The 27,815-nt window shown below is 30.8% G+C and overlaps 1 long non-coding RNA gene across 1 annotated transcript; it reads left to right on the top strand.

The window, feature by feature from the left end:
- Nucleotides 1-355: 355 nt before the first annotated feature.
- On the top strand, nucleotides 356-22,740 carry LOC147802137 (uncharacterized). The gene is made up of 2 exons (XR_015429659.1): nucleotides 356-489; nucleotides 22,093-22,740. It is a non-coding gene; the product is annotated as an uncharacterized LOC147802137 (long non-coding RNA).
- The last annotated feature ends 5,075 nt before the right edge of the window (nucleotides 22,741-27,815 follow it).

The following is a 27,815-nucleotide window of genomic DNA, read 5'->3' as shown; positions in this document are numbered from 1 at the left end:
CCTCAAATGGAAGAGGGAAAAAAATGGTGATAGGGTTACGACAGGATTCGAACTCTACACGCTTCAGATCATTTAGGGACAGATTCACCCTCACCCACGACGGCACTTTATTGCTCTATAGAAGTTACATACATGTGCAGGCATGTTTGCTCAATTTAGGCTTATAAACCTTTGTCAAGTAGAATAGAGATCGAACAATTTTATGAAGGACATCACGAAGAATGCATACACGGCAAAGGTAGGATTCGAACCCGCCATCTCCACACTTTACGAAACAAGCTTAATGTTTGTGAATTCGGATATGAAAAAAAATGAGCGGATCGAGGCGTTCTCACGTGTTGTTATCGTTCTATAAAAGTGCATCATTTTCTCGTTCATTCTGTTTGGTGTTGTAGAGAAGTGTATATGTTTCTGGAAATGCAGTATTGTAGTTCGAAAAGTGACTCTTGGCGTAATACACATTCGTCGCGTCATAGGAAGTTTCACTGGGTAAGTCTAAATCCGCTTCATCTCTTGCTTTTTGATAATCATGTCTAAACTTTAATTCAATATATATATATTTTTTTAAAATCTGCAGCCGTAGAGTTTTAATTGTAATTTTACATCTTATTAGAGAGCTTCGTCTGCCGCGAATTTTAATCTCAAAAATAAAACTATTTCAATAGTCAGGGTTGGGTTTTTGCCGTCAAAAACTGGTTTTTGACATGACAGTGGTGAAAACCGTGTTTTTTTCGGTAAAAACCGTCAAAAACCTACTGTTTTCTTTAAATTATGGCATATAGCGGACACTATATTATTTTCTCATAATTGCCTTTATAAATGAATGTTGTAAATGATTATTATTGATTTTGCAGCTATATACATGTATTCTTATAGAAAGATATACATTCATATAGAAATATTGTAATATACTTATTGAAAATAGTGATACTTTACGTTTGTCATTATAGCTTGATTTGCAAAGAATTCAAAATTTTGCACTTCTTAATTGTTGGAAATAAACAAACAAAAAAAGCTTGGAACTATTAATAAATTCAAGAACTAAAAAGAATTTTGCTTTGCTAATTTGGCATTTCTTAAATATTAGAAATAAGCTAAACAAAACTTGTAACAAGTCCAGAATGACTTGACATTCTTCAGTAATGTAATATGCCAAACAAAATGATGCTTGGAAATGTTTGAAATTTTGTTTAGTATCCTAATATTTTACTTCAAATAGTATATTTTTATATAATCATGTTGGGAAAATGCAAGAATCTGTTCTTAAATATCTTTCAACTTTTTTTTCTAATTTTATTTCCCAAAAATGAATTAATTTAAATTATAAGCAGTTAAACTCAAATAAAAATACAATTTTACCAAAACTATGGGTTTTTGACAGTTTTTGACAGAGGGGTTTTTGACATGACGGTAAAAACCATGGTATAAACCGGTAAAAACCGTCATCTGTCAAAAACTTGCCAACCCTGACAACTGTGTGCAGAATGTTATACTATATATCGATCACCGAAAAGTGGTAATCTTAAAAGATAAAATTAAAGTTACATTTTCTTATTTTAGTAAACGCTTTAATTTCTAAATTTTACAATAAGTTTACTTTAATAAGCAATATGATATTATCTTGAGAACAAATATTTTCTGAAAAAATAGTTGGATGATAACATGCATCTAGATACCATTTAATCTGCTTAATTGACAGAAACTTTTTGTCATGCGATACTGCCGGATCCAGCTAACGAACATATTAATCTGTATTGCACATTTTACTTTACTTCCTTCTTCCTGATGCTTATATAATCTCCTTTGTTGCTTACATTATCTGGACTCAATATAGCTCTAATTAGTAATGCAACATATCTAAGGAAAATAACTGTAATTAAATAAAAAAAAATACAAGATTTGTTTAGAAAAATTCAATTTGAAAAGTTCATTTTTTCTAATTTTATTGCCCAAAAATGAATTAATTTAAATTATAAGCAGTTAAACTCAAATAAAAATACAATTTTACCAAAACTATGGGTTTTTGACAGTTTTTGACATGACGGTAAAAACCATGGTATAAACCGGTAAAAACCGTCATGTGTCAAAAACTTGCCAACCCTGAATAGAATTAATTTTGCAGAAAATTTTTCATGCGTTGTAATTAAAACGGATAAGATTTTATTTTTAATTAAACGGGCGGACTAAATCTGTTTCTTTAATCAATGAAAATTCGGTAAAATATTTCATAAATTAGGTTTATTGAAGTATTATATTTTACTTTACGCTATTAAAAAAAGAATCAATATTAAATGCAATTTTAGATTAATGCGTAATTTAATTGATTGCTATATATTTTATTAAACTGTTTCATTCACAGAATTTAATTCAAAAGTTCGCGAATTGCAAGTTCAAAGGTAAAAAAACATAAAATTGTCCCTTTATGAACGTTTTAAATTATTGAAATAACTATAAAATATGTTATGACACCCTATTTTGAAATTTTACTCTAAAAGTTTTTTTTGTTGATCTAAAGAGTGTGCAACAATTGTTTCTTGGAATAGTCATCAAAATTATAGCGCATGGAACTACTTCAATTTTCACTTCGATGCAAAATTTTGTTTTTGAGAAACACTACACAAAACACTCACAAAAACAAGTTTTTGTAATAAAAAGGCAAAATAACACTAATATATTGTCAAGTGTTTTACAAATTCTTATGATTTTAATTTATGCTTTTTTACATCATTTAATTAATATAAAATGATCTAAATTGGAAAATCGATTTTTCGAAAGATTTTTTTTCCCGCGATGTTGGGTATCGACTTAGCAAGTTTAAAAGTTTGCTTAAGTTAAACTCCGATAAGGACTGATTTTAACTTCGCATTATATTGTGCCAATTCGTTCATTACTTAACTACATATTGGCCACAAATTACAAAACCTATAACTCTAGATTGTTACTAGTTGATGAAAAATACGTTAAAGGGAAATATTAGGAAGGAATAATATTTCTTTTTTTTTTATGAATGTTTGAAATGAGAGAAGTTTTTAATCGTGCAGGGTGACTGAAAAATTTGAAATTTAGTTCTAACCATTAAGTTACGAAATTAGACACAAAATCTTACTTTTCTGAATAAACAACATTTTTAACATTTTTTTTTAAATTTCAAAATATAGGGGGTAGCGTCAATCTGGGAAAAAGGGTTCCCATAGTTTGGGCAGGAGATTGATCCAAATTTTGGATCCCTTAATGATAATTTCACTTTTTGCGTTTTCAGTCATATTTTAAATTAAGCAATTCAAAAAAAAAAATTGCACCTACTTATGAAACCCATTTATCCAAAGATAATTTAATGAAGAAAAAATAATTTCGAATAATTATTTTTATCTAATGAAATTGTATATGAAAAAATTTTGAATTATGAGGTATAAATTTTTCATACCGGTTCATCAAAAGTTTCAACTGTTTGCATTTGGTAGAAGCCGGAAAAATTTTTTAAAGAAATAATTTTGTGAACATTAAGAAATATTTAAATGGGGTGGTTAATTTTAAATGTGGTTAACTTACTAGGAACTTGACTTGCGCTCACGTAGAGTAAAATTTCATATTTTTTTTTTGCTTATAAGATTGCTAATCCTTTTTCCAAATTATAAAATACGATGTTTCATGTTTAGTCTTCTTAAAATTAATTCGTAATTTGAATAAAACATTTTATTGAATAAAAACATTTTATTCAGCGACAGTCTAGTTTGATAAAAGTAAGTTTCTGATAGAATTTGATAATACATCAACTTTTATATTTTATTTTCTAGTTTATAGTAAAATTCATAATTGTCAAAATTATTATTAAAATATTGCTATACCAGGAAAATGCTCGATGTACCTTGTTTTCTTAAACAGCTACTAAAAAAATTGCAAAAATTCCAAAACAGTGCTATTTTTAGAATCTTCATCTCAAAAATTCTTTTTCTAACAGATTCAATTGGCTTTGCAACTATTTAACATTGATTCCTTTGACTAGGGGTCATTTCATTCATGTCGTCAGATTTTAAAATTTCGATTATAGAATGCAAAAATTTCCAGAATGTGTAAGCTGGCTTTAACTTAACTTATTTTGCAGACGATTTTGTCCTTTTATCTTGTGAAGAATCTCAAACTGTAACAATTGTTACTCTCGTTTAATTAGGGGTATTATAAACCTAACTTTTCTTTTTAATTTTTTAAATTATATTTTTAATAAACTAGTGAAGTGAGTAAATAATATCCATTTTTTTACTGCAAGTTAAGTTTACTTAATATCATTCGAAAATCTTATGAATTTTTGAGCTCCCATGTAGGGTAGTATATTTTATGTATGAATAGTAATTTCAAGAGTGAACTCTCTCATATTAGTAGGTAGAAGACTTCTTTAAAAATTATAATTCGGAAAATTACTTGTTAGTTTACAAATGTTACTAGGATGTGTATTTTTTAAATGGTTATTTATATAATTTTCACATTGGCCATCCACTATTCACATTGGCATTTAGCCATTCTGTTTTACGATATTTGTAATGTTCAAAATGCTTAAAAGGTATCCACTTAAATCCTATAGGAAGAAATTCGAACATTTTTATTCTATTTATAGTTTTCCATAAATTAAACCACAGATTACTTAACCAATGAAGGTCACTGATTTATTGATAGAAAATCTATACTGTTAATTCAATTCGGAAAAACTTACTATCTACCAAATTATCTACCACATATGCATTTAGTTTCAGGTAATTTATTTTAATATTTTTACCTTATATAAGGCGGTGGGAAGAATAGTTCCTGCAAACAGCATTAATTTTTAAATATTGTTGCTAAACTATTTTTCACCTGTAATTTCTGTGACCATCTCCTAATAGTTTTTTTTAAAAAAAAGTGCAAATGAAAGAATTTGTTTACATAAATGCTGGAAATAGTTAAGGGTAGTGGGGGATCACATTATTTTCTCTAATTCAACAATTAAAACTAGTAAAACTGAAATTAAAATTATCAAATCTCGAAATAATCTACAACTGCAAAATTCGACGAAAAAGTAAACTTTACTCTACTGGAGATCTCAGGGTATTGACGCCATCTTTTGACAAATTCTAATTTTTCAAAGATTTCAAACTCTTATTGGTTATTAAATATTGAATGTTTTGGTGAATATAAGTAAAATAATTTCAATAAAGCAAATAGCCCTACAACTCTTCATAAATTTATAATTAAATGTATATATTTAGTTTTATAAAGTAAATTATAAAGTAATATTCACAATGAAAAACTTTAGAAATATATATCAAAAGCAGCAATTTTTTAAAATTTTAATTGCAAAATTTTTATTTCAAGAAATAGTACTTTAACCGTTTGAGTGCTGAAGAGTTTTCTTATATCTATGCTAATATAAATTTAGTTTTAGTGCAAAATTTTCATACAAATAACGTTAAAACAGCTTTAAAAAAAGTAAGATAGTAGTTCAACATTCAAATTTTAAAATCTTGGAAAATCATAAGCAATTTAATAGATTCAAACTTTATTTTCAAAGGATTAAAAATTAAACTATTTTCATTGCCCAGAAACTAGATCTAAAAATTCTCTTCGTAGCTTAGCAAGAGACACACTATTTTTAGCCATCTTGTCATTATATTCCTGGAGTTTCCTTATGGTTGTTTTTATTGTTTTTCTATGGTTAGGTTATTTGCATTATTTTAAACTTTCGCAATATATAAATCTTGATTGCAACCCAATTTTTTCGATATTTTGTCGACCCCCCCCCCGGTTTGAAGGGTCAGGATTCCAAATATTTAAAAAAATCTTAATCAGAGAAAGTACGTTTTTGTCTGATTTCTAAATAGTTAGCTCTAACACATTTGGGGTCACCCCCAGGAACCATTAAGTTTGACACTTAGTTCGTAAAAATCCTATCATTAGAACGAAAGTTATTCAGGGTGACAGCATTTTTGCTGTAAGTTTTAACGATAATATCATTCGAGGAGCTACAAAATGGAATTTTCTCCTGAATTGACCCGTAATTATGCTACACTTGGTTTTAGATGAAATTTGGTAAAAATGCACTGGTTGCTAAATTTGATATTTGAAGTTTTAATCAAGGCTCTTAATAAGCTCTGCTTAAGACTATTGATCCTGTGTATGTTAAAAGAGTGTAAAACCCTTGACTTTACATTTTATACTTTATTTATTAATCTACATTGATTGTTAGAGTTTCCTATATTGTAAACAGTGTATATTTAATTTAGTTTAAGCTTTCTATACTGATGACATTTTTGTCAATTTCCACAGGAATTCCAGAGGAATATGTAGTTGGAATACAGACAACAAGTTAGATGGAATACAATAGTTGGAGTCAACCAATCCCGGCAGCGTTCCAGATAGAATTGATGGTACCGGGTTAGTTGAAGGCTTCACTAAAACAGGTCAAAATATTTTACTTATTTGTTAAAAATTTCTTTTATTAAATATTTTTATACACATATTTACATTATTTAGTTATAAATTTGTTGTTGTCGCACGCCCCCATTGGCCAGCAGTGCTGGACCAGGTCCATGACGTTATACACCCTCAAAAAATCCAACACCGTCAATGGATCATCTGCTAAATCCTGTTTGGTGAGGCGAAGCCTAGTCTGAAGAACAGTTGGTACAAGTTTCAAAGTTCTTGGATCCTTCCGAACATTTAATTGATTTAAGGTGACCTGTTCGAAAGCGGGCAAGAATACTTTGTTCCTGTCTATTAAAACCTTGGGCCAGGGAGCCTCCAGGTCTGGAACACTGATGCCCCCCCCCCTTGATGCTGATGGGTGCTTTGGGGGGACATTCCAAGTGGTCTTGATTTTGTGTTTTACTTTTGAGAAGATTTCCAAAAAGGTGAGAGGTGCCGATGACAGAGGCCTCGCAAGCACCAGTTTTAGCCATAATGTCCGCAATCTCGTTTCCTTCAAAAAAAGTTTCAAAATTATAAACTTAAACTTGTTTAATAAAATGTTTAATATGTATTTTCACGAAGTGACGTAGTGCGGGTGTCTTTATCCTGATTGTTATTTAAACGAGACATTTGTTTACGGCAGAAACTGTTCTTTCTATTCTATGCAGAGTAAGCCAAACCCACGAAGGATCATTTCTCTTAAGTGACGCATTCTAAATTCTTTCATAAAGATTCTTAAATATTTAAAGTTTTTCAATACATACTTACACGGAGACTTAACGCAAAGGCAGGCACGAAGCCATGAAAAACATTAAATGAATATGCGTCAAAATATCAAATGAGACAAAACAAAAATGGATCACGGTTGCGGTAAAATGCACAAACAAATAATATATCTAATCTAAGTTAGGTAACAGACGTAGACTAGAAAGAATTGTGCTTCAAAGATTTCAATGATCGATACTGCACTGCATTTAACTAACTCTACGTCAATTGACATTCGAATTTATTCGGAGAAACTCAACTTTAACAAGCCATTTTGTGTTTTCATGATCAGCTGCCGCTGATGTGAAAGGTCACATGTGTCCGTATCCGTGATCATGATGCGCAAGTACCGCATTGTCATGGAAAGCTAAGTTTTGGTTACGTAATTCCACATTAATTTTCCTGACAAAGGATAAAATAGTTAAAAGACGGGCAATTAACTATTTTAACTAAACTAAGCTGAAAACAGATTTTTTTCAAATGTCAGGGAAACTCAATCACGTGAAGTTTAATTTATAAGTCTGTAATGTTAAACCAAAGATTAAGTTCCCGTACGTCTCTCCAAAACTATCTGAAATACTTTGGATTGGAGGCTAAAATTTGTTTTGATACCTCCCTAATACAAATCTCCCTATTTTTAGTGATTCATGAAATTTCTCTTTAGACATTTCAGATATGATTTAAACTATACTATAAGGTGGTGGATTCACCAAGTTTCGAAATTGTTTCGATTCCTTAATCTCTCGTTCGAATGGATCGAAATTAATTGTTGAAGAACGGATAATTAACTACGTTTTTGAATAAACAATAAACATGGCCGATATATTTTAAATATTCGAAGAGAACTCAATTGTCATTAGTTAAACTTGCAAGAGTGGCTAATGCTAAACCAGTGAAATGAATTTTACTCTTATGTAAAAATTGTTGTCTTAAGAAATGGTTGGTTCTTTGTTAATTAAGCGCCTAGAGCTCCACTTGAAATTTGAATATTCTAGGCTTTCAATGAGATTTTGATCGACTCGAATTTTGAAACTATTTGACATAGTTCCACATTGTTCCGGAATTACGAGATATTCTTCATAACTAGACCTACTTTTATCATCTAGCTATTATAGGGCATTAGAAATTATGAAATGTTTACTTTTGGGGCAACAGATTTAAGCATACAAGACATTAAAAAGCACTGTAAAAATGTCTAATCTGCAGGCATAATTTATTTCGTAAATCCAGAAACAATTTTGCCGTTAACTTAAATCGTTGATCTATTTTTTTTAAACTCCTTGTATGAATGTTACTAGTCTAGACAGTAATGTAAAAAAAGATAAAGGATCAAGTAAAAATGAAGTTAGAAACATATGAAGTAATTATAAAATGAAAAGGTTTAGGGTAAGTCAAGGAAATATATCGGTAATATTTAAGCAATGACTATACAATTGCCTAATTTTAAAATTACGCAAATTGCTGAAACTGATTTTTTTTAATCAGAAAATATGTGATACTCTGTGGCTCGGCGATATTTTAATTTAGATACTTATATTTTACGTAACTGATTTTCAAAATTTCCTCACTTTTCTCAACCGTAATTCATATTCTGATTTAATATTCAATAATAAAATTTTGAGAAAAGAGAATCTCCAATACTTTGTTTGCCTGCTAAGCGAGCGTATAGCGAATTTTATGATTTTTCGATTCAATTTAATTTCTTTTCTCTACTGAGGAAACCTCTTGATACTATAACCTTTCATAGGGAAATCTTTAACAGTAATTATTGTTAAAATAATTCTCGGATTGTGATTAATTTCTAAAATCTTACGTATTTCTTAAGTTAAACAATTGTTAAACAATTTTCTGTGGATAAGGTGATCGTAAAAATTTATTTACTGTAAGGAATTTACCTTAAATATGAACTTCTGTATTTAAATGATTAAAATCATGCACAAATAATTTAAGTGGGTAAGGTTCAAATCAATACGTAACGCACTAGTAAAATAGCTCTTCAGAGTTAGCCTCCCTTTTTTGACCCCACGCTTACCTTTACTGCTACTCACATTTATCTAAAAGCACTTAATATTTGTATCTTTTAAAGGTATCTGCATCTAGTTACACGTATAATTAGTATGAAAATAGCTTTCTATCGGCATTTAAAAATTAATGAAGTTTTCTCAGGCCCTTGTTAAAGGTTAAAGCTGGATTAATATCCAAAAATTATGATAAATACGGCTAATCCCCCAGTGAGTGCGTTATCAATTTAGTTTATTCGGTTTTAAATATTCAAAATATTTATGTTCGAATAATGTATTCATATATTATATAATGTATTTACAAATTTGAGTGAGAAAGTTTTAAAAATTATAAAGTAATATTCACAATGAAAAACTTTAGAAATATATAACAAAAGCAGAAATTTTTTAAAATTTTAATTGCGAAATTTTTATTTTAAGAAATAGTATTTTAACCGTTTGAGTGCTGAAGAGTTTTCTTATATCTATGCTAATAGTGCGGAATGAAATGCGTACAACACTACTAACCAACTACTAACTACTACCAACCAACTACTAACCAACCTATGCTAACCAACAGCAGCGTCTCCTCCTTTTTGACAAATAACAAGCGAAGCGCGATAGTGCTTCGCCGCACTCAAACGGTTAACAGAGAACAGGCTTAAAATAATAAGCTTGTCTAGGATAATTTGTTCTAGACAGACGTTCAGTTACAGTGGTTAAATTCCATGAATCTATGTACTTTATCTTAAAGAAAATTATTAAATTTTACTACCGGTTAAACTTGTTATGCCAATCAAACAGGCTTTAGTGCATCAGTAGGGTTGAAGAATCGGGCATTGACTGCACAGGGAAATTGAATGCACATTACTTCTTTGTGGTGGCTGGTTCCCCTGCCTGGTATTGTTTGTTACGTTGGAGACGTCAAATACCTGTTAAAGCCGTATTTATCAAAAGCTTGCCGTAAACAAACCCGGTTCGTGGGTCTACTAGCTTCCTGCGGGGACCAAATATTCCCGTTTAACAACTTTTTACAATTAAATCACCTGTGAAAAATCTTTAATTACGACATTTAAATTGGACAGAAATTTAATTTCATATTTGGTTTTTAAACTTGTAATGAAATGTTTTTATAACGTTTAAATACAATTCCGTGTAGCGAAACTTATGTTCCTTTGCTATAATTATTCTATATTCCATAACTGTTGTAACTAGATTAAACTAAAAGAACCAGCATAAACATAACTGTAAGAAATTAAATTTTTATTACCTCCTTTTACTATAAATTTTTCACTTTTCGCATTTGTCTCAAATCTTCGAGTTGTTTATGTAAATATAAAAATATTAAAAGAAATTTTCCCTAAATACTACTGTTTGTTTAATGAGTATCGAAGTTGCACGAAATTGTTTATAATTATCATTCAATGTTCTCTCGCTACTGTTTTTGTAAAATCACACTGTTGAAACTTCAAACTAAATCCTATTCAAAGTTTCGAGAAATTAATAGAAACCCTCTCTCTCAGAAATTGGTTTCCTGAAACATTTCTTAAGATGAACTTTGTACATTCAAGATATATAAAATTGAAAAAATTATCGCAGTAATATTAATCTCTCAAAGCCATTTTACTACATTTTTACGCCTACAAATCCGTTTTAATTAGTTAGAGCACTGTTACCTTTTAGTTCCGTAACAGATGACAATGCAGTGGGGTTCGCCCTAATTTAACGAATTTATCGCCTTCATTTAACGAAAGAATTCATCTTTGATCTGCATTTTTACCAAGTTTCTGAAATATGTAGAGTGCATGATTTTACTACATTGCATGATAACGGAAGTTTCAAAGTTTTTTTTTTCGACTAGAGCAATCTAAATTTTCATAGCTTTTTGTCTCTGAATGAGAATTATCGTCAATTGAAGTTATAAGTACTTTGCGAACACCTGGGATGCTCAAATTTCAATTAGAGCTGTGTGTCTTAATATTAAGCTGACCAGGGCTCTTTAAATAAAAGCTAATAAAATTTCTAAATGAGCATTCGGAAACTTTGCTCCTTAAATTTTCCAAAAATTTAGAAAATATTTCTATTTAATAATCTCTGCAAATCTAAATAAAGCAATTATAATAATTTCGGAGTGGGGATTCGCAATTAAAGTTCAGGGAACTCACGGGAGATATTAAGAGCGCCAGATCTAGGTATCTGCCGCATTCTGTATTTAATAAAAAAATTTTAAGGGAGTATTTTGGGATAACCAAACTAACGTTAACTCTGCGTCATTTTTCACTATTTATCATAACCAGAGCTTTGGCGCCTCAGAGGATAAAGCGCTCTCTTCCTAATGAGGTGACCCGAGTTTGGTCACAGTGATAGCTGTCTGATTCGAATTCCGCACCCGGTTCGGTCCGACCCAGGACTGATATAACATATTCTCAGTGATAGACGGATCATGGGTTAGAGTTCCCCTTGCATCAGGCTAACTGTCGAAGGTTTTCGTAATTTTCCTTTCCATGTAAAGCAAATGGGGGTTAGTTCCTTCCTCCAAAAAACCCTCCATGAAGGCAAATTTCTCATTATGCTTGATCTAGGAGTTACCTTGTCTTCTGGATTGGGTTCGAAATTACAAGTCAACGGAAATGAAAATTAATAGCCGTAAACATTATTAAAAGACTATAATACTTATACCCATTTAAATTAGAAATGACTTGCGTCCTTCTATCAGTAAGTTTATGAAATTAGATCTGTTAAATGCAAATCTTAAGAGCTAGCAAATTTTCTTTCTTAAAGTTGGTTACTTTTCTGTGTTCTACGGTACAGTAAGAAAATATTCATTGATTATGATTGAAAATTTAATTTTCTGAAATCTTGGTTTAGAAGCTATGAAATGTCTTCTTTAAAAAAAAAACTTTATGAATATGTGCTACTTCTGAAATAAATCCTAAATGGATAATCCGCTTTAAAACCACTTTATATTACCGCTTTAAAACCACAATATAACATTTTTGGTGTTTCACTAACTTTTTGTAATACAACTGAAAATATTTTAAAATGGTTGTAAATAATGTCTTTCATGAGGTATTTAACTCTAAATTTTCTTCAAGTAAATTGTACATATGACCAAGTGATGGAATCATTTGTACAGGTTTCTGAAAGAAAAGGTTATTTCACATGTGTACAGGTTTCTGAAAGAAAAGGTTATTTCACATATGTGCATGTTTCTGAAAGAAAAGGTTATTTCACATATGTGCATGTTTCTGAAAGAAAAGGTTATTTCACATATGTGCATGTTTCTGAAAGAAAAGGTTATTTCACATATGTGCATGTTTCTGAAAGAAAAGGTTATTTCACATATGTGCATGTTTCTGAAAGAAAAGGTTATTTCACATATGTGCATGTTTCTGAAAGAAAAGGTTATTTCACATATGTGCATGTTTCTGAAAGAAAAGGTTATTTCACATATGTGCATGTTTCTGAAAGAAAAGGTTATTTCACATATGTGCATGTTTCTGAAAGAAAAGGTTATTTCACATATGTGCATGTTTCTCAAAGAAAAGGTTATTTCACATATGTGTATGTTTCTCAAAGAAAAGGTTATTACACATATGTGTATGTTTCTCAAAGAAAAGGTTATTACACATATGTGTATGTTTCTCAAAGAAAAGGTTATTTGACATATGTGTATTTTTCTCAAAGAAAAGGTTATTTGACATATGTGTATTTTTCTCAAAGAAATGGTTATTTGACATATGTGTATTTTTCTCAAAGAAAAGGTTATTTGACATATGTGCGTGTTTCTCAAAGAAAAGGTTATTTCACATATGTACGTGTTTCTCAAAGAAAAGGTTATTTCTTATTTGTACGTGTTTCTCAAAGAAAATGTTATTTCACATATGTACAGGTTTCTCAAAGAAAATTTAACCCCTTAGCGTAGCAAAACTATTCAGATTAGCTTGCTTAAGCAGTTTGCTGCAGTTCATTGCATTAGTTAAGTGTTATGCCTTTCTAGAAATTAGAATAATTTCTGTGTTATGAATCTGTCCACACGTGTAAGTAGTCATCAATGATAAAGTGACAAAACTATCTTAATAGCGTCAATGGTGAAATAGTTTTTTTCTGTACTTGAAGGTATATCGTATCAAAACTCCGCGGTGATTTGGATTCGTTTAGGAATGTTCATTAAGTTAGCGTTTTCATTAAGGAATGTTTTCATTATGTAATGTTGAACGTTTCAAGTTGAGCTAAATTTACTTTCATAAGGTAATGTTAAGTAATGTAAGGTTAATTAATTAATTACAGCCTCGTATGGCACATCGAATTTGTGGTAATATAATTTCTTAGTTTTATTATTTATGTACTTTGTAGTAAAACTTGATAAATTTTTGTTTTGTGAACCTGGCAACTTCGATGCGTAATTCATGTTCTACGTGGCTTCGTGCCTGTCTTTGTGTTAAGAAATATATCCGTAAAGAACTGAAGTCATTTTGATCTAATCTTTGTGAAGGATAATAGAATGTATCACTTAAGTGAATTTATACTTGACAAGATTGGCTTACTCTAAATAGAATGCAAAGAACAGTTGCTAACGTAAACAAGTGCCACGTTTTAATAACCAATCTGGTTCGATATACCCGCACTACGTCACTCATCCTATTCTGAAGTAGTCTGTTTTGAAATCATCACGATATATGTAGGTTAAAAACTACAAAACTTTAAAAAGTAATTCCATAACTTTTTCTAGGAATCTTTCGTTTGACGTATTTCGTTAGACGTTATTTTTCGCAATGTCATTAAAACTATCAATACTAATATTGCAAAGATAACTCAATTAAGCCCCCTAAAACTTCATGTTGAAAAGTTTCTTGGTGTTTGTGGTTTTTACCGCCACCCGATTCCTAATTATCCTAAACTCACCAATGTGCTAATTCAAGTAACCCTTAAAAACTCAAAATTTCAGTGGAGAGAGAGGAGCATCAACATGCCTTTAATCAATTACAAAATATATTTCTCTCTGAGCCTTTTGTGCATCTTCCCCAATGGGATAAGCAGTTCATCCTTAATACTGATGCCAGTGGTTCTATTTCAGGTGTTTTAATGCAAGGATTTAATGGTCAACTAAAATCCATGTTTTACTTTAGAAAAAGGTTTATCCCAATCAGAACGTAATTATCCCTCTTAAAATTTGAACTTTATGCTATTTATAGATCAGTAATGTCATTTAAACACTATTTGTATAAACTTTTTATATGCCAACACCATCCTCACTGATTCCAAACCTTTGATTCATTATAAAAAGGTAACGTCCCCTGCTGATATTATAACTCGTTGGCTTCTACAGCTGTCAGAATTCACATATGAAGTAAAATACATAGCTGGTCCAACGAATCAATTAGCCGATTACTTTAGTAGAAGTCAGAAAATGAGTTAATTTTACCTTTTGTCGATGCTAATGTTGATGACCAAATTGTAAATTCTATGCAAAACACTGACCCTCAAAATGAAATTTCTGTAACTACATTCTTTAATAAACAACAAAAGGATCCAAATATTTCAGAAATTGTTGATATGATTAACTCACCTTCATTAATTAATGCTAAGAAAACTAAAAATTTTATTATTGATTCAGATACTAGGTATTAGTGCGTGTTTGCAATGATAAAAATGTATCTCAATGTATTGTGGTACCTCAAAGTTTACAAGTCAAGGTACTAAAGACTGCTCACATTACTCATCTTGGTCTGAAAAAAACCTGTGAGCTTATAACTAATAATTTTTTCTGGAAAAACATGTATACAGACACTAAAAATTTTGTTCTTTCTTGTGATGTATGTCTACGTACCAAAAATTATGGTATACCCCAGCCTACTTTTAAATCTTTACCTATTCCAAAGGTACCCAATGAGTTTATATCATTTGATATTGTTGGCCCCATCAAAAACTGGATATGTATTCACTATTTTAGATCACTTCTCTAAAATTGTAAAATTATACCTGTCGAACAGCTTAACGGCTGAGGCTGTTTCTCAACATTTAATTGATCATATTGCTAATAATGGTAGACCTGCTATGGCACACAGAATGCTTCTCAAAACTTTTCTCTCGAAGATATTTTCATGTCATTGTGACATAATTCGGGTTTCTGAGACAAATGTGAGCACAGGTCTCTTTTATTGCTTCTTTGTACTCATTTTGATCGCATAAAACTTCTAAATTCATTAAGACAACAATAAGAAACAACGCGTCGTTTTATTTCTATTTGTTTCACGGGGAAAAATCTTATTAGTTACTCTGGCTCTAAATAGTTGACAGATTTTGCCTATATCTTTGTGTTAAATAATAGAAGGTCTCATTAATAACTAAATTAGAAGAAGGCTCGCATTTAATTTTTTAATCATAGAGGATGTTAAGCACTATGAACGTCTACAAGGAGTTTTTGGTCTTTCGTTGGATATTTACGAAAAGAAAAATATATGTCAGGCAAATGTGTCATTGTATAACAAAAACGTTTTATGAAACGAAAAATTCCAATAGGCGGCACTGAACGTGACGGAAATCCGAATTGGTAGTGGTACACGGCCGTTCTGCTACCTCTTCGAACTTCACACTCGTCCAACCGTTTGGGAATTTTTCGTTTTTCAGACTACGGTGCAGTAAGGGCAGGGGTGTCATGAGAGCTGGGTGGACCTGGATTGTGATGGTAGATCGCATTTCCGTGACCAGAAGTCTCTGAAGTACCCTTGTGCTTACAGCGAAATCTAACTGGTAAATTAGCTACTAAGTTTTTCTCGCTCTCGTTAAATTAACTTTTAAAAGGCTGAGGTGGTCAAGAGTAAGGTCCTGGACTGTGACAAAAGGTTGCAGGTCCGTGCCCTGAAAAGTCACCCAGCACTTGACTAGCATTGTAGAGTACAGACGTTCATAGTGCTCTGAATTATCTAATTTCATCTACGATATTTTCCAGATGTAGAAAAACATTACTTCTAAGTAAGATTCGTTAAGGAATAAAATGGGACATTTATGAAAATTTTAACGGGTGCCGTTTAAAGTTTGAGTTAGACTTTAATTTGGTTTTTATGATTAGCTTTAAAAGACTAGAGTTCTGTCTCTACAAATAACAATTTTGATACCAAAATTTCAATTTGAAAATCAGGCTTAATATCAGAGTGAAATACTTGCGAAGAATATTTGAATATTTTATTAACCTGCTTTCACAATTGATTGACAATTGATGTTAAAATTGATTGACAATATAATAGCTATTTCTTGGAATAGTTTTCAGAAGTCTAAGTGCAATATATATAAATGGTACAAGGAAACACCTAAAATGAGCTGTAAATTCTGTATAGAATTTTCTGGAGACATTTGCTGATAGTCCTTAACATTCAAAATTTTGATGTCACTTTTGACTCGAATAAGAAGGCTGAAATTAAGATTGGTATATTGTACTGAGGATTTCAAAATGCATACAAGAATCTAATGCCTTGGCCAGAAGAGTAGAATCTAAGTGAACGATTCTTAAATAGTAGTCTACAAAGAACTGTAGAGCCAAATTTTATTAACTATTCAAGGTGAAACTAAAGCTCTTAATTTTCGCTGAAAAGTTAAATTATTTGTTTCAATGAAAAGTTTTAGTTTGCCTAGAATCGACATAAATTGTTCTCACTACTTTAACGGATTTTTTAAAAATACATTTTGGTCAAATAAAAGGGATAAAATTTGTGTTAGCAAATAACAAATTTATAAAATTTTACTTTTTGATGTTAACCTATAGCCATTTAGTCATCAAAATCGTTCAGTTCTGTGAGACAAAGAAAATAAGTAAGCACGTATGACCTAATTTTTGTTTAAACACTACTTAAACTAGGAAGACACTTTATATTTTAAAATGAGTAAGATATTTCTAACTTTAATTTTTAATATGTTAAAAGTCATTTGCTTGTAATGATATTACTCATAGAAATAAAAAAATTCTAGCTTTTATATGTATTTCTTATGTTCTTGTATGAGCTTTAATTTCAGTAAATTTTATGAAATTACACTGGTTATCATAAATTAAGGAAAATTCACAAAAATCGCGATAACTCAAGAAATTACACATGGAATTTTATGAAACTTACCCACAATATACAACACATAGTAAGGTATTAAACAACATAAAAAGAAATTATCAGACATTAATAGTAGTATAGAAATTAGCACATGTATAAAATAAACAAATTGGAAGTATCGGTTTGCAATAGAAAAAGTACCTTTAATATGGAATATGATTGCCTCTAGAAGCAATACAGCACAAACAGCGATGTGTGATGCTTTCAATTATGCGGTCTATCAGTTCAATAGGAAGTGAGAGCCATTGCTCTTGTAAAGCAGTTGCAAGCGTGGCAAGGGTCTGAGGGGGCGGATTGATGGCAGATACACGCCTCCCTAGAGCATCCCAAACGTGCTCGATAGGATTCAAGTCCGGGGATCGAGCTGGCCACTCCATGCGAGTAATTGTTTCCTGTTGAAGATAATCATCAACAATGCGAGCTCTGTGTGGTCTTGCATTATCGTCCTGTAACAGGAAGCAATCACCAATTGCCCCGGCATATGGGCGCACATAAGCATCAAGGATGTTGTCTCGATAAACCTGAGCATTCACGGTTCCCCTTGGAAAGACATGGAGGTATGTGCGCCCTCCTAAGGATATGCCTCCCCAAACAGAGACACTGCCTCTTCCGTATGCATCTCTTTCACGGATGTTTGATGGATGATAACGGGTCCCAGGTTCTCTCCATATCAAATAACGTCTGTCACTTTCTAGACTAAACCTGGACTCATCCGTAAAGAGAACAGGCCTCCATTGATCTGACGTCCAGTGGACATGTTGTCGGGCCCACTGCAAACGGTCTCTCCTATGGCGTGATGTGAGCGGCACGCAAATGGCTGGTCGTCTCGCATACAGACCACCTTCGTGGAGCCTTCTGCGCACAGTTGACGTTGACACCAACCTTCCGGTGGCTGCAGCAAGAGAGGATCTAAGATGTGTCGGAGTAGCGGTTCTATTCCTGCGTGCACTTAATGTCAAATATCGGTCATCGGCACTGGTCGTAACAGTTGGCCGTCCTTGACTGAACCTCCTAGATGCCGAATCTGTGGTTTGAAATTGCCTCCAAAGTCTATGAACCACAGATGGACTCACATTTAGCCATCTGGCCACTTCTGATTGACTCTGCCCTGCCTCTAGTCTCCCGATGGCTCTCCATCGTAGTTCTTCAGGCAAATGATGCCTAGAGGTCATTATTACGAATTGGCTATCTCAGATTTTCAATGTCGCAATCACAGTAAAATTTGTGTGCTTTCTCTCAAACTTGGACTTTTATGCTCCAGGCAGATGACGTAAGCCGAGTGCAGCGCCACTAATTTGCATATTGCAATTTTACTCAGCTACTCTTAGTGGACAACATATGCAAATTTTGCACGGTTTGGCTTACTTTTGAAAGAGTTATCGCTATTTTTGTGATTTTTCCTTAATTTATGATAACCAGTGTATATCCGTATCTTTTAAAATGACCCTAAACAAATTGAAAAACCAGTTGTCATTCAATTTGTTCTTATTTCTTTCCTATTAGCTTCATCAATCAAAATTTAATTGAATAACTCTTCTGCATTTGACAAACATTCAAATGTGAGTGACAATGTAGAAATTTAAAATGCACAATTCCGACATAGTATTTTTCCCGCTTTACAATAAAATATCTATTAAGTATCTTGAATACTGTAAACATCGAAAGCACCTGAATCAGGTATAAAGTTCAAACTTTTAAAGTTCAATCCATTTTTAAAATGAAATATTCAATTAAGTATCTTTAATTAAATGTTTTTTTTAGTAAAGCTTTAGGCTATGCGGAGAGAAGTTATCGACAATGTAAAACATTCATCTATGAAATGGTATCCCACAATAGAATTGAGTTAACCATTCTTACATACTAGTGTTTTGGAATTATATTTTTGTAGTGGTGGATGTACACTTCAAGGCTATTACGACTCTACTCTCCAGAATATTGCTTGAAAGTTCAAATAAATCTTGCCACTAATAAATATATGTTTATTTTGAAGATTTTAGTATATGAAAAATCAAATGTTTGAACATTTGCAACTGTACGAACTCTAATCTATGATGAGTAACTGTAAATTAAATTTTTATTGATGTTTGAAAGTACAAATGTATTAAGCAGATATACTCTTCATATTGTTCAAAAACGTACTAATGCTTGTTTTTAAATATTTGTTTCTTTCTCTCCCTTATTGGATTAGATTGTTTAATTTATCCTGTTTTGAGCCAAGGTACTGTTTTTCTCTTTTGTATTTTTCAGAATTGTCTGTATTCTTGATTGGTGGCTGATGTGAGGTGCTATGACCACACAGGATGAAAGGCTTCTAGACGAATCAAATTATTTGAAGAGGAAAAAAGTGATTGGATGGAAAAATGTTACCAGCACAAAGTACGTGTCAATTACTTTTTTGCTAAGCTAGTGGGTGAGACGAGGAACTTTATTTTCCTACTTCGAAGCTATTTTTTAAAACTCAAATGAAAGTCGCACTGAATGTGAAGTCTCCAGATTATGTGTTGTCCATGAAGTTTCGTAAATTTTCTGGGAATGAGACACTTGCTATTAACACTGGAATACGACACTTGCCTCCCAAATGAGATGACTCAATTTCGAATCCCATCCATGGCTGGTTGATACGAGGCTTGCACTGACCACAGTGCTGACGTAAAATATCCCCTGTGGTTGACTGATGGCGACTCATACCGTTGAGCTAACCGTGGGTGGTTTTCCTGGTTTCCCTCATGTAACGCAAATGCTGGTTAGTTTAAACAAAGTCCTCCAGGAAAGCTAGTTTTAAACTATTAGATCACGTTATTTCTCATAGGTAACTATAAAGTTCTCAAATTCTTAGAGAATTATTTTATAAGTTTAGAGATATTAGTAAAACTCAGAAATGGCTTTGTTCTTTTACGCTAGTTCAACCTCTTTACGGTCTTATCAATTTTGTACATTGTTGTCATACTGACTGTAATGAATTCTTCTTGAAGGAATGCAATATAATAGAGAATTTTGAAAAGAGTAACGCTATTAAACGCAATATAAAATTTTACGAAATTTGTTAACGCCAGGGCCTCTATGTATTAAGAGTCAATATTTTTAAATGCAAGAATAACTAGTGTTTATAACTGTAACGGTAAAAGCTTCGGTAGCTGTGAGTAGAATTAAAATCAACGTTTTTTAAGTGTAGTGTTTGCACAATACGAAATTGTACCGTTTAGGAATAATTTTAAAAAAAATGCGTGAATTTTTTTTCCTAGAAAACTAGTTAACCCCCATCTATCATTTGTAGAAGTTAATAAATTTTTGACTATTTGATACGGATAAATTTGTATTAATATAAAAAATGGTTGCATTCTTTCAAGTTTTTTAAAAACTAATTCTGTAGGGATTCTGCAGAGTTTAATTATTTTGAAAACTTTACTTTGGATCCAGAGTTTTGAAAACCTCCTTTTCAAAATGATTTAATTACCGAAGTTGTACATAATCTTTGAATGACGCATCTAAAGTTTTTTTTTAATTTTAAAATAAACGCCATTTAAAACTTGAATGAACTTTCAAATTTCTTTGAATTTCAAGTATTTAATAAATATTTTAGTTTTTCACATCTAGGCTTAATTTGCTTAAAATGATAAAAAATACTACAGCTCATTGTTATAACGAGTTGTAGCGTTACGTTAGTTTTATTTAATTTGCTTATTTTAAAGGTGTCTTTCTAATAGTTGCTTATCGGGGATAGAAATTTTAACGTCCATTCGGAATGATAAAATTAAAACATCTGCATCTAATTTCTTGAAGCTTTTTACTTAAATCTTTTTTAAAATATTTCTTTCATAGAAATCCTAATTTGTGGGGAAAGTATGAAATTCTAAATTTAAGTTGAATTATATTCTACGATACGTTCGTACAAACGCTTGGAAATAAAACTGAATTTTGGATTAGAATTCCAAATCGAGCATGAATATTAATATTAAAAGTAGAAATAAGACAAATTCTTAATAATTACAATAAAAATGAAAATATAAATGTATGTTGGCAGAACAGTACTTCATCAGGGGACACACTGCTTGCAAACACACAGGAGCCTTTCTGTTAGTGGATTTAACCAAAACTGACAGTTTTGTTAACCAAAACTAACCAAACTAAAATTTAACCAAAACTAACAGTAACAGTTAGTTTTGGTTAAATCCACTAACAACAGAAAGGCTCCTGTGTGTTTGCAGGCAGTGTGTCCCCTGATGAAGTACTGTTTTGCAAACACACATTTATATTTTAAATTATTTTTAATTAAGATTTTTTTTGGTCTTATTTCAATTTTATATAATACAAATTTGGTTTTAGCAACCTTGTGCGCTTTTCCAATTTGAATTAATGAAGTAAGGTTTCAGTGTGTTTATTTACCTCTTAGTTATCAACATTGACTTAGTAAATAGTATTGATTTTTGTGATTGGATTTTATAAAAAGTACTCATCTGATAGTTAAAATTTTTTAATTTGCCTTCGTTTAAATTCATTATAGATATACCAGCTAATCTTTTTTTCTCTAAATTTGCTTTAAATTATATATTTAGCTAATTGTTTGTCTGCAAGCTCAAATAACTCGTTTCACCAATATTTAGAAGCTTTTAATATATGAAAAGCAAATGTTTTGAACTTTTGTAACTGTACGATGGATAATTCTAAATTAAATTGATCTATTGATGTTTGAAAGTACAAATGTATTACAGCAGGTATATCCTTCATGTTCTTCAATGACATACTTTATTTAAAATATTGATTTGTAAATATTTTTTTCAACTTCATTGGATAAGATGGTTTCCTTTTTGTGCCAAGGTACTGTTTTTGTCTTTTGTATTTTTCAGGATTGTCTGTATTCTTGATTTGTGGCTGATGTGTAAGTTTTGAGATGCTATGACCACACAGGATGAAGGGTTTCGAGAAATAATCAAATGACTTGAAGAGGAAACAAGTGAATGGATGGAAAAATGTTACCAGCACAAAGAACGTGTCAATAACTTTTTTGTTAAGCTAGTGGGTGAGACGATGAACTTTATTTTTATTTGTTTTTCGAAGCTGTTTTTAAAGCGCAAATGAAAGTCGCACTGAATGTTTAGTCGCCAGATTATGTGTTGTCGACGAAGTTTTGTGAACTTTCTGGTAAATGAGACTAAAGGCTAGGACACTTGCCTCCCAATGAGATGACTAAATTTCAAATCCCATCCACGGCTGATTGCTGGCAGTTCTGCCAGCTTGCACAGATCAAAGTGCTGGCGTAAAATATCCTCAGTGGCAGACGGATCGCGACTTAGAATCCACTACCATCAAGCTAACCGTGGGCGGTTTTCCTCTCACGTAACGCAAATGCGGGTTAGTTTAAGCAAAGTTCTCCAGGAAGGCTAGAACTTATAAAAATTTTAAACTATTAGATCGCGTTATTTCTCATGTGTAACAATAAAGTTTTTAAATAATTCTTTAAGAATTTGAGAAGTTTAGATATTAGTGAAACTCAGAAATGGCTTTGTTCTTTTACGCTGGTTCAACCTTTTTACGGTCTTATGATAGGGAAAATTTGTTGTAAAATATGTTTTTATAGTTAGCTATTTCAAGTTTTTAAATTTTCAAGTGGTTGTAAATATTTTGTATATTGTATTTAGATATATTTATTGTATTAAATTGTTCGGTATACTATTGTAAAAGTGGCAATTTTGTAAGATTGTTGTGACATGAAGTTTCAACTTCATTTGCTTTGTAAATTAGATAGAAATAAATATGTTATGTATGTTCATTTTAGTTTTTGGATTTTTTGGTAGACTAGCAATTTGCTTCGATTGATTAAAGGTGGTTACAGTAAAATTTTAATTAAGGGAACATTATTAAATTTCGATAAAATATATTTTTTAAATTAAATTAATTTCTGTTTCAGCTGTGCGAAAAATGAAGTAACCGTGTCTTTTGTTTCAACGATCAGATTTTCAGAGTTTTGATCGTAATGGTTCAAAATAGTGACCTTTAATTATGCTTATTATTGATAGATAAGTATTTGTCACTTAACATAATTGAGGTCGCAAGTTTAAATCATTATGATCTTTACCTAGTTAGTGAAAATCTGATCATAAGAGCAATTTATTTAGGTTGAAATCTTTATTCTGCACTCTACTTACTTTTTTCCGGCGTAAATTGTCAGCTTTTTCCTCCGATCAATGTTCTTAGTGTCTTAATTGGTTTTCATGATTTAAAACATTTGGAAAAAAAACTTCAACTAATTAACGATATAACAAATAAATTTGCTTCTGAGTTAGCATTGAGAAGAGGTATTCATAGGCATCTAAATTTTATTCTCATTAATGTTTCATTAAATATAATGTTATCAAACTTATTTTGTTTATCCAAATATTAAATGTTTTTCTCTTCGATTTGCTAGAGATGAAAAGTTTATTTAAATTAATGAAACATGCAATGGGGGTGCATATTTTAAAGGAGAGCACTAAGGAAAGTCCTTTAAAAAGTGTAATCGAAAATGGAAATGTGTTTAAACATGTCTGACAAGTGTACTGAAAAAGAAACGTTAATTTTCGTCACCGAAACGAAGAAAGTGAAATTTTAAATGATGATAGAAGTATATTGGGAAATTTTGATTTTGTGGTTTTTGTTATACGTGAAAATTTTTATAAAATTATTATCCATTTTTAGTCTACTGATCAAACTTCATGTTTTAAGTACATATACATTTTTATTCATTTTTTTTTCCTTCAACATTTCAGTTTTGAGTCTCCTGGCTTGTTCAGGCCAAAATTAATTTTTATTGGCGATATGTTCTGCGAATAGTGGTCAAAAAGCGTTTGAAAATTGTATTTTCATCCTGTAGAGAAAACCAGTTGAAAATTTGAGCACTTAAACCAGTCAAAAATGGGTCAAATTTTAATCGTAAGATTTTGTCTTTTTTGTAGAGTAATAGTTATTTATTTTTGCGTTTAAATTCCTGGTTTGATTTTTTGTTCATTTTTCTTTTCAACTAAATGTATCTAATTTAAATCCTGCAAATAAAAAGAAATTAATTCATTATTTATTTACTATTATTCTTATTAAATTATACTATTGCTATTTAATTAGAATAATATTGTATAATGTAATAATAGTTTAGTTTAATATTAGAATTTAATAATTAATACTATTAAATTCAATATCCATAGAAAAAAAATATTTTGTGAAAAGCAAACACCAACACGCTTGCAATGTGACGCCTGTGTTTCTAAACAATTTTGGCCCGGTGAGTAGAACTTAAAATATTGTAGAAGTCTACAACAGCCTCGATAAATACCTAAACATCATGTTTGCGTACCTGTAGTTATTAAAAAAAAAACTCTAATAGTGGTAACGAAACTAAGACTAAGTTCGAATAAGCATATTCCTTCATCCTGTCCTAATGTTAAAGATGCTGAATAAAAAGTTAAAAATTGCAATTAAAACAAACATTAAGAAATTACTTTTCCACCATAAGAACCTTTTTTTTTAAAAAAAAATTTAACAATTTTGTGTTTTGTCTTGTAACTACTTATAAAAATGCAACACATTTTTTCCTTCCTGCCAAAGCAGATAATTTTTGATTGATAAAATATCAGAAATATTCCGTTTGTATACTCTAACCGCATGTAAACACTCTCTTATGTTTCGAAGCTATCTTTTTTTAAAAGAAATTTACTTGCAAGATACCATGTGAATCAGTTTACTTATGCACATATAATTATTTAAGGTCAATGATAATTTTCATTTCTGTGAGAATTAAATTGAAGTCTATGTTTTTGTTAAAAAGTATTTAAAAATGCTAAATTTTTACAGCAATAAATTTAGTCCCCCCCCCCTGAAATAGTGTCTAAATTTCCATTCTTAATTCTAAGAATATTTTATTTTATTAATTTGATTTGATATTAAAAATAACTTGATTGCTGAAGGCCTGGTTTCTTAGGACAGGACGCCGTCAGCTGGAAATCAGCGCTAACCTCTGATTGGTCCATTTGTGAGTTTGATAGTGTACGTCATCGAACGCTCATCTTGAACTCGATGACGTATACTATCAAACTAACAACTGGACCAATCAGAGGTTAGCGCTGATTTCCAGCTGACGGCGTCCTGTCCTAAGAAATCAGACAGTCCGGATATCATGCTTGGTAATGTTCTGAAGACAGTCCTTACCTATCCTGAAAACAACTGTCGAGCTATTACAATTTAGATACAGAAAAATAGATTCTGATTCTCGGTTGAACGCTTCTCAACTACCAATCATTTTATTTAAAAAGCGAACTTCGTTTAGAACAACCATTCGCATACTTTATAATCTAGCGAATCCAAAATTCGAATGCGCTCATTCGTAAGATGAAAGAGAATACCATTTTTAAGATATTTTACAAATATTTGGGTGATTCAAAAAAAAAAAAAAAAAAAAAACTTTTTGATATTTGCGCGTTCTTTTGTTATTTGTTCATTCACAGTTAGCATTCGAAATTTGTTGTATTTCTGGTAGGGCTTCTTGAGAACAACTCGCATTAAAATATTGTAATTTCATGGAAGTTAAATGGAACAGTTTTTTTATTACATTGGCTACAGATATATCTTAAAAAAACAGTTTTCGATTGTGCCATTAAAGGTTGGCACTGAGAGTGTGGGTCAGAGAATACATTTAAACTAGAATTTGGCACACTTTGAACTACAGGTAGAGTGTTATTTGAAAAACTATCTGGTTTAGAATTAATCATCAATAATAATTTGTCTGTAATATCATCAATATTTTCTTTCTCTTTTTAAATTCTCCACTTCTTCGGGCTTACATGCATCAATTATGGACCAAATACTTTTTTCTTAACACTAAATTTAAAACTATATATTAAGAGTAAATTTTAATTATTTTTAAAATTAGTCTATTTTTATTTAAAAACTAATTATTATTCTATTTGCAACACAAGGTATGCATAATCTTCATTTCACAAAGAATATTAAAATCAGAACTTATTAGAATTATAAATTTTTTGAGGAAAGAAAAATCTAAAATATCTCTATCCAATGAGAATAGGTTTTTAATAGTTTAAATTTTATAGTTGTTTTTAACTTATTTTTACATGGTACCACGAAATTAATATTTTATGGACACGTGACATTAGTTTTCGCTAAATAAGAACGATCCTTTTAAAAAGAATGCTCTGGTTCTTAAAGAAGGGGATAAAATGAGAGACAACTTTTAGATTGTTTATTTACAAATAAAAACTATAGATATTATTGTCTGGAGAAAAAAAAGAACTCATCCAGAATGACATTATGCTTTTGTGGAAGGAAAATTGTGAAGATTACTCAAATGTTTTAATGATCTGATTAAATACTAAACGATACACGTGTGTCATTAGAAATAGAATCATGAAAGTACATTTACAAACTTAATTTTATAATGAAATCTCTCCAAGAGTATTTGAAAGTTGGTTGGTTTTACTAACAATAATAATTACTTTTGAAGTTCTCTACAACACTTGATTGAAAAGTTTTTATTGTTTGTGCAGAATTAGCTTCAAATAATATTGTTTTACTTTTTACAGGCATTAAATTGCATCGTTTAAATATAGGGGAGAGTCGGGTAACCCCGCCCACTTATTGCTTTTATTTCTGTATAATATTGAGTAATAATCAATATTTTTGTATGTTTTTATTGTTTTATCAGCTATTTAAATAATGCAAAAAGAATAAACCAAAAAAAGAAAAGTTTAACTTAAAAAAAAAAATAGAAATTTAGAAAAACATGTTTTTCAGCTCTTTTCAAAATGTGTCCCGCCCAGTCACAAAAATTATGTTTTTTGACTGTTTTTTCAGGTGTAAATGAAAATGACCCAATGTATTGACAATAGATAAACCTCATTTATCATTTTTATCACAAAATTACTTTATTTATTACATATTTATATACTTTCAGTGAATTCTATCATTTAATAACAATATTTGTTGTTAAAAATGCATATAACATTCAAATTTGAAGCAATAAAATAATAATCTTTGCAACCGTACATTTATCGACGAAATAAAATTGGTCGTTGATACCCGACATTCATGTGATCTGGGCTACCCGAAATCCAATTTTTTGGTAAATTTGTAATTACTCGAACAATTTTCGCATATAAACTTCTTTCCTTGTGCAAATTAAACTTAAGACTACATACTTTAATGCTGTATGTATAGAAAAAATTATTTTTTTAGTATTAAAATGAAGTTTAATCGAAACATTCAACCAATTTTTCTTAATTTCATGACTACTGTATTCAACATAGTTTCAAAACTATTGTTTACCATGTTACCAGCAGCATAAATACCTGAAACTTTGAAAATAATATAACAATTAATGTTCGATGGCCCATTGACTTGAAAAAAATATTCTATACATATGAAATTGACAGCGGGCGGGAGTACCCGACACTCCCCTATATGTTACCAGCAAAGTATGAAACGCCGGCATTGTAGAGAATGTCGGATATTTTTAGGCAAAGTATGAAATGAGAGAAGT

This window comes from Parasteatoda tepidariorum, chromosome 10 (genome assembly GCF_982258835.1).
Source record: "Parasteatoda tepidariorum strain Cologne lab strain chromosome 10, Ptep-v5.0, whole genome shotgun sequence".
NCBI lineage: Eukaryota > Metazoa > Arthropoda > Arachnida > Araneae > Theridiidae > Parasteatoda > Parasteatoda tepidariorum.
The sequence above is the reverse complement of the archived record's forward strand: the minus strand, read 5'-3'. Positions and strand labels throughout refer to the sequence as shown.